Here is a 12,328-nt window from a genome sequence, read left to right on the forward strand (position 1 = left end):
ATTGTATGGAGTGAAGGAGACAAAATCTAGGGATGACTTCTGTTATAAGAATTTGAGAGGCTTCTGCAGCTTTTTCTGAAGGGGTTGGAAATGCTTCTACCCAACCTGAGAAGGTGTCTATGAGGGTAAGAAGATATTTAGTTTCTTTTTTATGGGAGGCATGTGGGTGAAGTCTACTTGCCAGTTCTCCCCTGGGAGTGTTCCTCTGAGCTAATGTGTAGGGATGAGGAGAGAGTGGCCTTGGGAGGAAATAACAGATCATATATGACAGTTTGAGGTTATGTCTTTTAGTGAGGTGAATAGATGGGGAGAGGAGAAATAAGGGCAAAGGAGCAGGTACAGGGGGCATGCACCGATATGGAAGGATTGGTGAAGAGAAGTCAGAATTTCCTTGGTTTGCTCTTAGGGGAGGACGAGCTTTTGATTTTTGATTATCCAGTCCCCTTGAAGGGAGGCTCTTTGCTGTAGTAGCGAAGCCTTTTTGGTGGGAGAGTACTTGGGTTGGATTGCTGGAGTAACGAGGAGGAGGGGGGCAAGGACAGAAGAAAGGGAGGTTTCTTTTGCTGCCTCATCGGCCTTTCTGTTCCCTCTTGAGATTTCATCGGATCCTGTTTGATGTCCTTGACAACGTATAACTCCTGCTTTACTTGGGAGGTGTGTGGCCTGAAGGAGTTGGGGGCCGTTAGTGATAGCAGTTCCTTTGGCAGTAAGGAATCCTCTCTCTTGCCAGATGGCAGCATGGGAATGAAGAATGTGATAGGCATATTTGGAGTCTGTGTAAATGTTGACTCATTTGCCTTTGGAGAGGGTTAGAGCTCTGGTGAGAGCTATGAGTTCTGCTTTTTGGGAAGAGGTTCCTGAGGGTAGGGGTTTAACCTCAATTACTTGGTTTAAGGTAACTACTGCATACCCAGCAATTTTGAGAGAGTTGGCAGCTCTGGAAGAGGAGCCATCTATGAATAGTTGGTCATCTGGATTAGTGAGAGGCCTGGGGGAGATGTTAGGGAAGTATGGTTGCAGGTGGTCTAGAATTTCAGTACAGGAGTGGGAGGGAGGCAAAGAAGACATTGGAACTAGAGATGCAGGGTTAAGGGGGGAACTTTTGGCAAGATGGAACTCGAGGTTGTTGAGAAATAGGTCATGAAGAAGCTGGATGCGGGACGGGGAGAGAACGCTTAACACTGGGGAGGAAAGGAGGTCCTGTAGGTTATATGGACTGTGGATGGCGGTGTCTTGACGAAATGTTAGCTTTTTACTTTCTAAGGCCACTAGAGCTCTGAGGCAGGTTGGCCATCCTTGAGAAGTATTGTCTAGCTGTTTGGAGAGGTAGGCTATGGGGGCAAAGGATGGAGGACTTCCTTTTAGTTGGCCAAGGACACCAAGGGCTATTCCTTGGTTTTCAGTAGTGTAGAAGGTGAAAGCCCAGGAAATATCAGTCAAAGATAGGGCTGGAGCAGTTTTAAGTGTGTGGAAGCTAAGGACTGTGTTGTGGGAGGGATTTAGGGGCTCATTTAAGGCGCCTTTGGCTGCTTCATAGAGGGGGCGGGCTAAGAGGGTGAAGTTGGGGATCCATATTCTGAAAAAGTCTGCTAGCCCTAGGAATGAAAGACTTTCACTTTTTGAGGAAGGTGAAGATAGATTGTCTATTAAGGCTGCCCACACCAGGGTCATGACTCAGGACCTGGAGGAAAGTTGAACCCTTAGGTAGGTCACAGTAGGGGTGGAAAGCTGTGCTTTGGAAGGGGAGACTCTATAGCCTTTATCAGCAAGGAAATTGAGAAGGTTGGTAGTGTGGGTTTGGGAGTCTTTTAGGGAGGGGCTACAGAGGAGGAGATCATCTACATATTGAAGAAGATGGTGGGGGAAAGGTTTAAGGAAATGAGGTCTTGAGCTAGGGCTTGCCTGAAGAAATGAGGGCTATCCCTGAAGACTTGAGGGAGAATAGTCCATGTGAGTTGTTGTGACTGGAGGGTGTTGGGGTCAGTCCTAGTGAAAGCAAAGAGGTTTTGGGAATCAGGGTGTAGAAGAATGGTGAAGAAGGCATGTTTTAGGTCAATTGCAATGTAGTGGGTGGTGTTGGAGGGGACAAGAGAGAGAAGTGTATAGGGGCTAGGGACTACAGGATGGATAGGGAGGACAGTCTGATCGATAGCTTGGAGGTCTTGAACAAGTCGGTATGAGTCATCAGATTTTTTAACAGGGAGGATGGGGGTGCTATATGGAGAATGTGTTGGTCTGAGAAGACCGTATGAGCAGAGCTTGTTTAGGATGGTTTGGAGGCCCTTTTGGTGGGTTAGGGAGATGGGATATTGGAGAATTTAGGAAATTTGGAGATTTTTTTTTTTTTTTTTTTTTGACCGAGTTTCACTCTTGTTGCCCAGGCTGGAGTACAATGGCATGATCTTAACTCACTGCAAACTCCGCCTCCTGGGTTCAAGTGATTCTCCTGCCTCAGCCTCCCAAGTAGCAGGGATTGCAGGCATGCGCCACCACACCTAGCTAATTTTGTATTTTTAGTAGAGATGGGGTTTTGCCATGTTGGCCAGGCTGGTTTCAAACCCATGACCTCAGGTGATCTGCCCACCTTACCCTCCCAAAGTGCTGGGATTATAGGCATGAGCCACCACACCTGGCCTTGGAGGGGTCTTTTAATTTGATTTTGATGGGGTCACAGTAAGCAGCTATAGAAAGGGTGGCAGTATCCCACACCACTGGGTTAACGAGAGAGGCGGGAAGTGGGTACTGGGGAGAGGGGTCAGGGGCCGGGCAAGCGGAAAGGAGCAGGAGGGACTCTGGTTGAGGGAGGCAGGAAAAGGTGATAGAAGATTTAAATTTGGCTAAAAGATCCCAGCCTAGAATGGGGGTAGGGCAGCAAGGCATAATAAGGAGGGAGTGTGAAAAAATAGTATTAAACAGGAAACAAGTAAGGGATTCAGTGGCACATGGATGTGAGATGAGTCCATCAACCCCCACGACAGAAACCTGGAAGGGACTAGTGCGTCCTGAAAATTCAGGCAAAGCTGAGTAGGTGGCCCTGGTATCAACTAAAAAGGAGATCGGCTTACCTGCTACTAGCAGAGTTACCCTGGGCTCCCATGCAGTGATGGTAGATGGGGCCGGGGGCCCTGGGCTCCATCAGTCTTCAGCAGCCAGGCCAAGGAGCTGTGGGAATGTGAGTGATTCTTCACGCTTTGCTTTGCCAGGGCTTTGAGGAGCTGACCTGTTAGTCTGCTTAAGAGGACAATCAGATTTCCAGTGGCCATTTTGTTGGCAGACCGGGAAAGGAGTTTTTGGCACTCATGGGTTAAGATATGCCCACCCCCGATGGCCTTCTTTGCCACACTTAAAACAAGGCCCGGGGGATTACTGCTATCGGGTCTTTTGCACCGCTGGGTGCTATGGCCAGGTTGGCAGATAGCTGCTGCTAGAAGCTGGTATTTAGCACGACCTCTTTGGGCTTTAACTAATTTATTTAGCTCATCCGTGTTATTGAAGACTTTGAAAGCCAGGTTAGGGAGGTCTTGTTGTGGGGTCTGAGGGCTGTCTTCCACCTTTTCTAGTTTGCACTGTATGTCAGGAGCAGATTGAGAGATGAAATGGGTATTAAGAACAATAGTTCCTTCCCGGGAGGTGGGGTCAACGTGGGTATATTTTTGGAGGGCCTCTGTAAGGCAGGAAAGAAATTCGGCAGGGTTTTCATCAGCTCTTTGGAAAATTTCTTTGAGTTTTTCAAAATTTATGGCCTTACGGGCAAAATTTATGGCCTTTGTTAAGGCCTGCGATGAGGCAAGTGATCATGATTATGAGACGCCCTGCCAGGATCTGTGGGTTGGTACTCTTAGCGGGGTTCTTCCCAGGGAACTGCAGCAGCTCCTACGAGCTTAGTAGGGTCTTGCCGATGAAGATTGTTGGCATGCACCTCAGCTGGGAGCTACACTCTTTCCTTCTCTTCTGGGAGGAGAGTACAAGAGAGGATAATATAGAGATCAAGCCAAGGGAATTCATAAGATTGGGTAAGGTATTTGAACTCTTTAATACAAGTGTCGGGATTGGAGGAAAAGGATCTGAGACGTTTTTCAATTTGGGAAAGGTGAGAGAGGGAGAAGGGAACATGGATGTGAACAATTCCTTCAGCCCTGGCCACCTCTTGGTGGGGGAAGTATACGGGCTGGTTGTTGGGGGTGCTGAGTTGGAGAACATGTATGAGGTGGAGATGGGGAGGAATCAGAATCAGAAGCTGGGTGGTTGGAGAGCAGGGGGTGGGGGGGGTGGGGAAGAGGTAAGGCAGGAGCGGGAGCATATGGTGGAGGGTCATGATGATCTGGCAGAGGATTATGATGTTGTCAGTGAGGAGGAAGAGGAATCGTCAGAAGGAGCAGTGAGGGGGATGGCTGAGGATGGGTCAGACTTGGAACAGGCAAGGAGGATCTGGAAAGCAGAACAGGACTGACAGAGAGAGGGATGGCTACCAAGGGCAAAAAAATAAAAAAGGCTGAATATAAGGGATCTCTGACCACTTTCCATTGCAATGGCAGAAGTTGTCTAGGTCCCTGAGGATGTTAGAATCGAAAGTGCCATTTTCAGGCCATTGGGAGCCGTTGTCCAGTTTATATTGAAGCCAGGCTGTGTTACAATAAAAGATGAGCCTTTCTGGACAAATTTTGGAATGGAGGCCAAGGGTGTTGTGGTTGCAGAGGAGACATCCAAGGGGGGATGTCTTTGAGGGAGTGGACTGAGAGATTCCCATGGTGGAATGAGTGAGGGAAGGGTAGAAACGGGAGACATGGCCAGACACTAGAACTGTGGGAGAAGGCATCCCTCGTCCCATGATTCAAGTTGGAGAGGAGCAATAATCCCCCATTCAGGCATCCCCGAAAGGGAGATATAGAGGGCCTGGAAGCTGGGAGGAGGAAATCCTTGGCCCAGTGCTGGGTCTTTTGGGAAAGGAAGAGTGGACAAGGGTTCCAGGCAAAAGGCAGAAGTCTCCTTTACCCACCCCTGAGGCAGCCCTGATGTTGGATGTGTTTCCCAGCAATGGAGAGGAGTAGGAAATCCCCTGGGTCTCTGCAAGTTCTGGAAGGGGGACTTCAGCCAGGGGAAGGGGGCAGAGGGAAGAAGAGAGGGAGAAAGTGAGGCCAACCTCTACCACCTTCTTGGGTTTTGGCACCAAAATGTAAGGTTAGCTGAGAGAAAGAACGAGTAGACCCAAAGTCAGGCAAGCAAGTTTTATTGTCCTGCCAGGCTGCTCCTTGACAGGCAGAGGAGGCAGCCCCACTTATAGACTACAGCAGGGCTTTATAGAGCAAGGAACTGGGTTGGGGTGTGGAGACTGAGTTGGGGTACAGGTGTCCTAACCATATCCTGGAGATGTTTTTTTGCCAGCTTTGTTATGCAAGGTAGACAGGTGTTCTGACAGCATCCTCGAGCTGTCTGCCAGTTCAGCTGAAGCCTTTTGATCAAACGGTTACTGGAAGGGTCAGTGAGGGAGTGATCTACTTCTAGCCTCGGGGGAGCTGTGTGGGGGTCACAAAGGACTGTACTGGGAAACTTACGGGAAAAGAGGGGAGCAGTCTAGTTGGGTTGACCCTAACACTGATTTTGCTGAGGGTTTTAATCAAAAAGCAATGCTGGATTTTCTCAAATGCTTTTTCTGCATCTATGGAGATAATCATGTGATTTTTGTTTTTAATTCTGTTTACGTGGTATATCACATTTATTTACTTATGATGCTAAACCATTCCTGCTTCTCTGGCATGAGATGCATTTGATCATTGTGTATTATCTTGTTGATATGCTATTGTATTTGGTTAGCTAGTATTTTGTTGAGAACTTTTCCATCTATGTTCATCAGGAATATTGATGTGTAGTTTTTTTGTTGTTATGTTCTTTCCTCGTTTTGGTATTAGAGTGATATTGGCTCCACGAAATGATTTAGGAAGAATTCCCTCTTCCTCTATTTTTTGGAATAGTTTCAGTAGGGTTGGTACCAATTCTTTTTTTTTTTTTTTTCTGAGTTTTAATTGGAAACAAAATGGTTTAACAACTCATAATGAATTATAAAACTTTGGTAGTTACATTGTACTATCATTTATGAGGCATTTATTCTTCATTACTTACACCTGAAAGAAACTGCATACTTGTATGTTCTGTTCCCCCATTTCAGAGGAAGATTATGATCTAAACTACTTATATAAATCAAAACCCAACAGGGCTAGAAATGAAATATAAAAAGAACCAAAACTATAAACAACTGTGCCATAAGAGCATTACATGGTGTTAGCTCATATTTGGGGTCTGAAAGCAATTTAGCTCATCTCACAGGAAACAAAGGCAGGAGCTGAACCATGAAAACCTCAATTATTTTTAGCATACCTCTTAATTTTTCCTTCCTCTGGTTTCTTGTCTTCTGTGCTTGAGTCTTGAACAGGTAACCATTTAAGAGGATGTCAGTGATAGATGGGCCATGGAGGAAGTGTCAGCAAACATGAAAAAGCAAATCCGGCCATAATTATATAGACAGTCCACCCGAACTGTTCAGCCATGTGCCCATAGATAAATCCAACTATTGCAGAAAAAAGAATAATTCCCTGAAACATCTGTTCAGCTATTCTGGCCCTTGTAATCCATCTGTGTGGGTGGCAAGCTCAGATGTTCCAGCATGGCTGGCTCAGGAGGTGGGCGCCCGAGCTCAGGTGACAAGCTGCAAGGCTCCAGCCTGGGCAACAGAGTGTCTCAAAAAATAAAACAAAACTCGGTGAATAAATATTTTCATTGTCTTTCACTATGTTCATAGAATTTATAATAAGAAATGTCCAATGTTGAAGACAGGAGGGGTCCAGGGAAGGTTTTGGATTATGATGGTAGATTTCTTTTTTTTTAATCATTAATTTTCATCTAGAAAGTGTTTGCACCTGTCTTTCACTTTTGTTTGATTAACACTGATTGTCATATTAAAAGTCACTCTAGCCGGGCACAGTGCCTCACACCTATAATCCAGCACTTTGGGAGGCCAGGCGGGCTGATCACCTGAGGTTGGGAGTTCGAGACCAGCCTGACCAACATAGAGAAACCCCGTCTCTACTAAAAGTACAAAATTAGTTGGGCGTGGCAGCGCATGGCTGTAATCTCAGCTACTCTGAAGGCTAAAGCAGGAGAATTGCTTGAACCCGGGAGGCAGAGGTTGCGGTGAGCCAAGATCCTGCCAATGCACTTCAACCTGGGCAACAAGAGTGAAACTCCATCTCAGAAAAAAAAAAAAAAAAAGTCACTCTGAGCTTAATTGTGTAAAGGAAAAAAAAAAAAAAAAGGCCTGTGGGCAGAACTACCAGGCAGAGGTTCTAGTATAAGAACAGTGCCTGTAATCCCAGCACTTTGGGAGGCCGAGACGGGCGGATCACGAGGTCAGGAGATCGAGACCATCCTGGCTAACACGGTGAAACCCCGTCTCTACTAAAAAATACAAAAAAACTAGCCGGGTGAGGTGGCGGGCGCCTGTAGTCCCAGCTTCTCGGGAGGCTGAGGCAGGAGAATGGCGTAAACCCGGGAGGCGGAGCTTGCAGTGAGCCGAGATCCGGCCACTGCACTCCAGCCTGGGCGACAGAGCGAGACTCTGTCTCAAAAAAAAAAAGAACAGTGTAGGGTTAGGAAGAAAGGACAGCCATGCTGGGCAGCAGAGAGAAGGTGATGACCGTGAACAGAAAAATTTGCAAACCCAGCAAGTCAAGGTGCTAAATAAAAGTCTTTTGTCCTGCACTGGCCATTCAACTTCATGAACACTCCAAGAGAACATCCTCTTTTAAGGATACTGGCTCACACCTGTAATCTCAGCACTTTGGGAGGTGGAGGTGGGTGGATCACCTGAGGTCAGGAGTTCGAGACCAACCCATCCAACATGGTGAAACCCTGTCTCTACTAAAAATACAAAAATTAGCTAGGCATGGTGGTGGGTGCCTGTAATCCCAGCTACTTGGGAGACTGAAGCAGGAGAATTGCTTGAACCTGGGAGGCGGAGGTTTCAGTGAGCCAAGATCACATGTACTCCAGACGGGGCGAGAGAGTGAGATTATGTCTCAAAAAAAAAAAAAAAAAAAAATTTCTGGTAGTTCTTATTTTTCAGTAATCTTGTGAAAGAATCTGATTTCTCCCCTCAGTCTGTCCCCAGGAATAAAATCACACAGTTGATTGCCATTCTTATAATGGAATCTTCCTGGAATAGGCTACAAGGATATTGAGAAAGTTGCTATCAGTCATTCACACACTGAAGGGACATTAATTCACCAGAGCCTTGGTGAAGAATGAAAGGAGCTCGTTATAAGTAGGTCTGGGTGGTGCACAGCATATAAAGGGGACAGAGGAAACCTGGGAGCCTGGGCCTGGAGACAGCTTTAATCCCTGAAGGTACCAATATTATGTTCATTCTACATTGGAGTAAACTGGAAAAAAAAGGCAAGTAACTTGTTTACGATTATACTATCCCAGAGTAGAGGAGCCAGGATTCAAATTCAGGCAGCCTGCCCCACCATGAGAGCTTAAAGTCATAACTGCATACTGCAGTTGTAGCAGGACAAGCTGCAGACAAAACTCCTCAGACACCGGATTAAAGAAGGAAGAGGTTTTTATTCAGCCGGGAGCGTTGGCAGACTCGCGTCTCAAGAACCAAGCTCCCTGAAGAAGAAATACGTGGCCTTTTTAAAGGCTTACAACTTTAAGGGATCCATGTAAAAGGGTCATGATAAATCAAGCATACGTGGAAAACGTGACGAGAGGCTACATGCATCAGCTAACAGAACAAAAGGTTTTACAGTGCTTTCTCATACAATGTCTGGAATTTACAGATAACACTAGTAGTTTTGGTCAGGGGTTAATATTATCATTATTATTTTAACCACCAGGGCCAGGTGGTGGTGCCAAGGTCGTCTAGCTCTTTATCTTACTTCTGTTTCTTTCCAACTTTTTGCTTTCTCCCCCTTCTCCTGTCTTATAAACTAGGGAAAAGGGGAGACGGGGAAAAGCTGGGAAAGACAGCAGGAGAAGTGGTGGTCTCATTCTATACAATGAAGCAGGATTCTACTGTGGCTAGGTACACTAACTCTGGGTTCACATCTCAGCTGCTCTGCTATTTCCAGCTGTGTGACTGTGGGAAAGTTACTTTTCTGTGCTCAATGTCCCCTGTAAAGTGGGGATAGTAGTACCCACCTTGTGGAATTCCTTAAATGAGTTAATAGCTGCAACATGTTTAAACAGTACCATGTACATGGTCACCATCTAGTAAATACAGTCTATTATGTCTGAACTCTAGATGGACATGTTTCTTAAGATTCTGAAATTAGACCAGGTGCAGTGGCTCATACCTGTAATCCCGGCACTTTGAGAGGCCAAAGCAGGTGGATCACTTAAGGTCAGGAGTTCAAGACTAGCCTGACCAATATGGTGAAACCCCATCTCTACTAAAAATACAAAAATTAGCCAGGTGTGGTGGCGGGCGCCTGTAATCCCAGCTGCTTGGGAGGCTGAAGCAGGAGAATCACTTGAACCCGGGAGGCAGAGGCTGCAGTGAGCCGAGATAGCTTCGCGGCTTTGCACTCCAGCCTGGGCGTTGCAGCGAGGCTTCCTCTCAAAACAAAAAAAGAAAAGATACTGAAATTCTGGACTCTGAAATGCCAGGGTCCAGAATCCTCCAGCAGCATTCTCCTATCTTTTGACTGCAGAATCGTACCCTGCCTCCCAGGATTGAAAGGAATAGGGCACACTATCCACCTAGTTCATCCTCATAGTAATGTGATGTCAAAGCCTTGGCTGGGGCCCAGCCACTGTAACCTTCAGTTCTTCTTCCCCCACATGGGTTCTAGCTCTAGTTCTATCCTAAACTTTCTGTGTGACCTTTGTCTGAGCCTCAGCCTTTTCATCTGCAAAATGGGAACCAAGCACCTATTTTGCACAGCCTCATAGAGTATAGAGATCAAAAGAAAAGATGGGTACAGGAATATTTTGTAAACTCTGTAGTGTTGTATGTGAGTGAAAGATGGCCAGTTACTGAAATCCCTGAGGAAAGGACATGTCAGTTCCCAAATCAAGTCTTAAAATCTTTCATTTTTTTTTTTTAGGTATGTAAAATATTTTTTTGAGGTATGCATTTAGGAGGATCCTGTTGATAATCAAATTAGTGGGTTTTCTTTTGAAAATATTTTGATTTACACTTTGTTCTTTTCTTTTCTTCTTCTTCTTTTTTTTTTTTTTTTTTAGAGTTTTGCTCTTGTCACCCAGGCTGGAGTGAAATGGAGCGATCTGGGCTCATGACAACCTCCGCCTCCCGGGTTCAGGCTATTCTTCTGTCTCAGCCTCCCGAGTAGCTGGGACTACAGGCGTGCACCACCACACCCAGCTAATTTTTGTATTTTTAATAAAGACGGGGTTTCACCATGTTAGTCAGGATGGTCTCGATCTCTTGACCTCATGATCCACCTACCTTGGCCTCCCAAAGTGCTGGGATTACAGGTGTGAGCCACTGTGCCCAGCCTTGTCATCCTTATAGCTTCTTATTCATTCCACATTATTAGTATATTTTCCATTTTTCCCATTGTCTTGGGTTAAACGTTTTAAACTTAAGTCCCATAACTGTGGGTAACATAAGTTGCAATTTTCTTTTCACCTACGAAAGATACCACATTTGGAATGTCTGCAGTTAATTTGTGTTGTCTTTTTTTTTTTCATTATTCTTGTGAAAAGTTGGACAACCCATGGAAATTTTTTGTTTGTTCACTCATATCTAAGAAGAGCACTTACTTCTTAGTTTAATTACATCCTGGATTCTTCCTTTGGTTTTCTTCTGTACCTAGAAAATTCTCTTTGTTTTTTCTTTTTAATTTTTTTTTTTTTTTTTTTTTTTTTTGAGATGGAGTTTCTCTCTTGTTGCGCAAGCTAGAGTGCAACGGCAGGATCTGGGCTCCCCGCAACCTCCCTCCCCTACCCCTCGCCGCCCAACCCATTCAAGCAATTCTCCTGCCTCTGCCTCCGGAGTAGCTGGGACTACAGGCGTGGGCCACCACGCCTGGCTAATTTTGTATTTTTAGTAGAGACGGGGTTTCTCCATGTTGGTCAGGCTGGCCTCTGTGGGAAAGAGAGTTTCAGGGATGCCAGATGAGTTGGTCTCCCCTGTGTGACACCCATAGGGAGCCAGGGGCGACCTCTGAGGAGAAAAGTCTCCTTGTTGCCTTCATATCTTTATGCCCCCAAAGCATAACAGTTCCAGGCATGCCACAGGTTGCTGGGGGAAATAACACTCCTTTGAAGCAGTGGAGTATAATCAAACATCCTGGCCTCTCCTGAAACCCACTCCCACCCATTTCAGTCCTGATAAGTTAAAGATCCTAAGTAGTTGAGACACACGCCTTTGCTTGAGGAAATTCACAGAAACCGCCACTGCTATACATCTTATTGAATGACTCGTGAGTTCTCCTTCACTGATTAATCCTTTTCCTCATCCCTTCCTACCCCTCCCCTTTGCCCTAAGAACAAAGAGCTTGTAAACCAATAAATTGGGTGGAGGCCCAGAGCTCAGGGCGTTAGCAAGCCTCCGATGCTCCGGTTGCGGTCCCCTGGACCCGCCTTTTATTTTTTTATTTTATTTTTATTTTTTTTTGAGACAGAGTCTCGCTCTGTCACCCAGGCTGGAGTGCAGTGGCGCGATCTTGGCTCACTGCAAGCTCCGCCTCCCGGGTTCACGCCATTCTCCTGCCTCAGTCTCCCGAGTAGCAGGGACTACAGTTGCCCGCCACCACGCCCGGCTAATTTTTTGTATTTTTAGTAGAGACGGGGTTTCACCGTGGTCTCAATCTCCTGACCTTGTGATCCGCCCGCCTCGGCCTCCCAAAGTGCTTGGATTACAGGCGTGAGCCACCGCGCCCGGCACTGGACCCGCCTTTTAAACTGTTATTCTCTTTCTAATTCCTTTGTCTCTGCTGGGCTCTGGGTACCCACCGGGTGGTGTGGGGCTGGTTTCCCCGACCTCAGGTGACCCGCCTGCCTCGGTCTCCCAAAGTGCTGGGATTACAGGTGTGAGCCACCACGCCCAGCCTGTTTTGTTTGTTTGTTTGTTTGTTTGTTCTTTCTGATACAACAGAGTCTCGCTCAGTCACCACACTGGAGGGCAGTGGCGAGATCTCGGCTCACTGCAACTGCCTCCTGGGTTCAAGCGATTCTTCTGTCTCAGCCTCCGCGTAGCTGGGACTAGAGACGCGCCACCACGCCCAGATAATTTTTTGCATTTTTTAGTAGAGAGGAGCTTTCACCATGTTGGCCAGGATGGTTTCCATTTCTTTTTTTTTCTTTT

At 46.3% G+C, this 12,328-nt stretch overlaps 1 pseudogene; it reads right to left on the reverse strand.

Moving 5' to 3' along the window:
- Window positions 1-6,191: 6,191 nt before the first annotated feature.
- Window positions 6,192-6,865, reverse strand: LOC139360335 (signal peptidase complex subunit 1 pseudogene; annotated as a pseudogene).
- Between the last annotated feature and the right edge of the window lie 5,463 nt (window positions 6,866-12,328).

The sequence above is a fragment of the Macaca nemestrina genome, chromosome 20 (genome assembly GCF_043159975.1).
Source record: "Macaca nemestrina isolate mMacNem1 chromosome 20, mMacNem.hap1, whole genome shotgun sequence".
Classification (NCBI taxonomy): domain Eukaryota; kingdom Metazoa; phylum Chordata; class Mammalia; order Primates; family Cercopithecidae; genus Macaca; species Macaca nemestrina.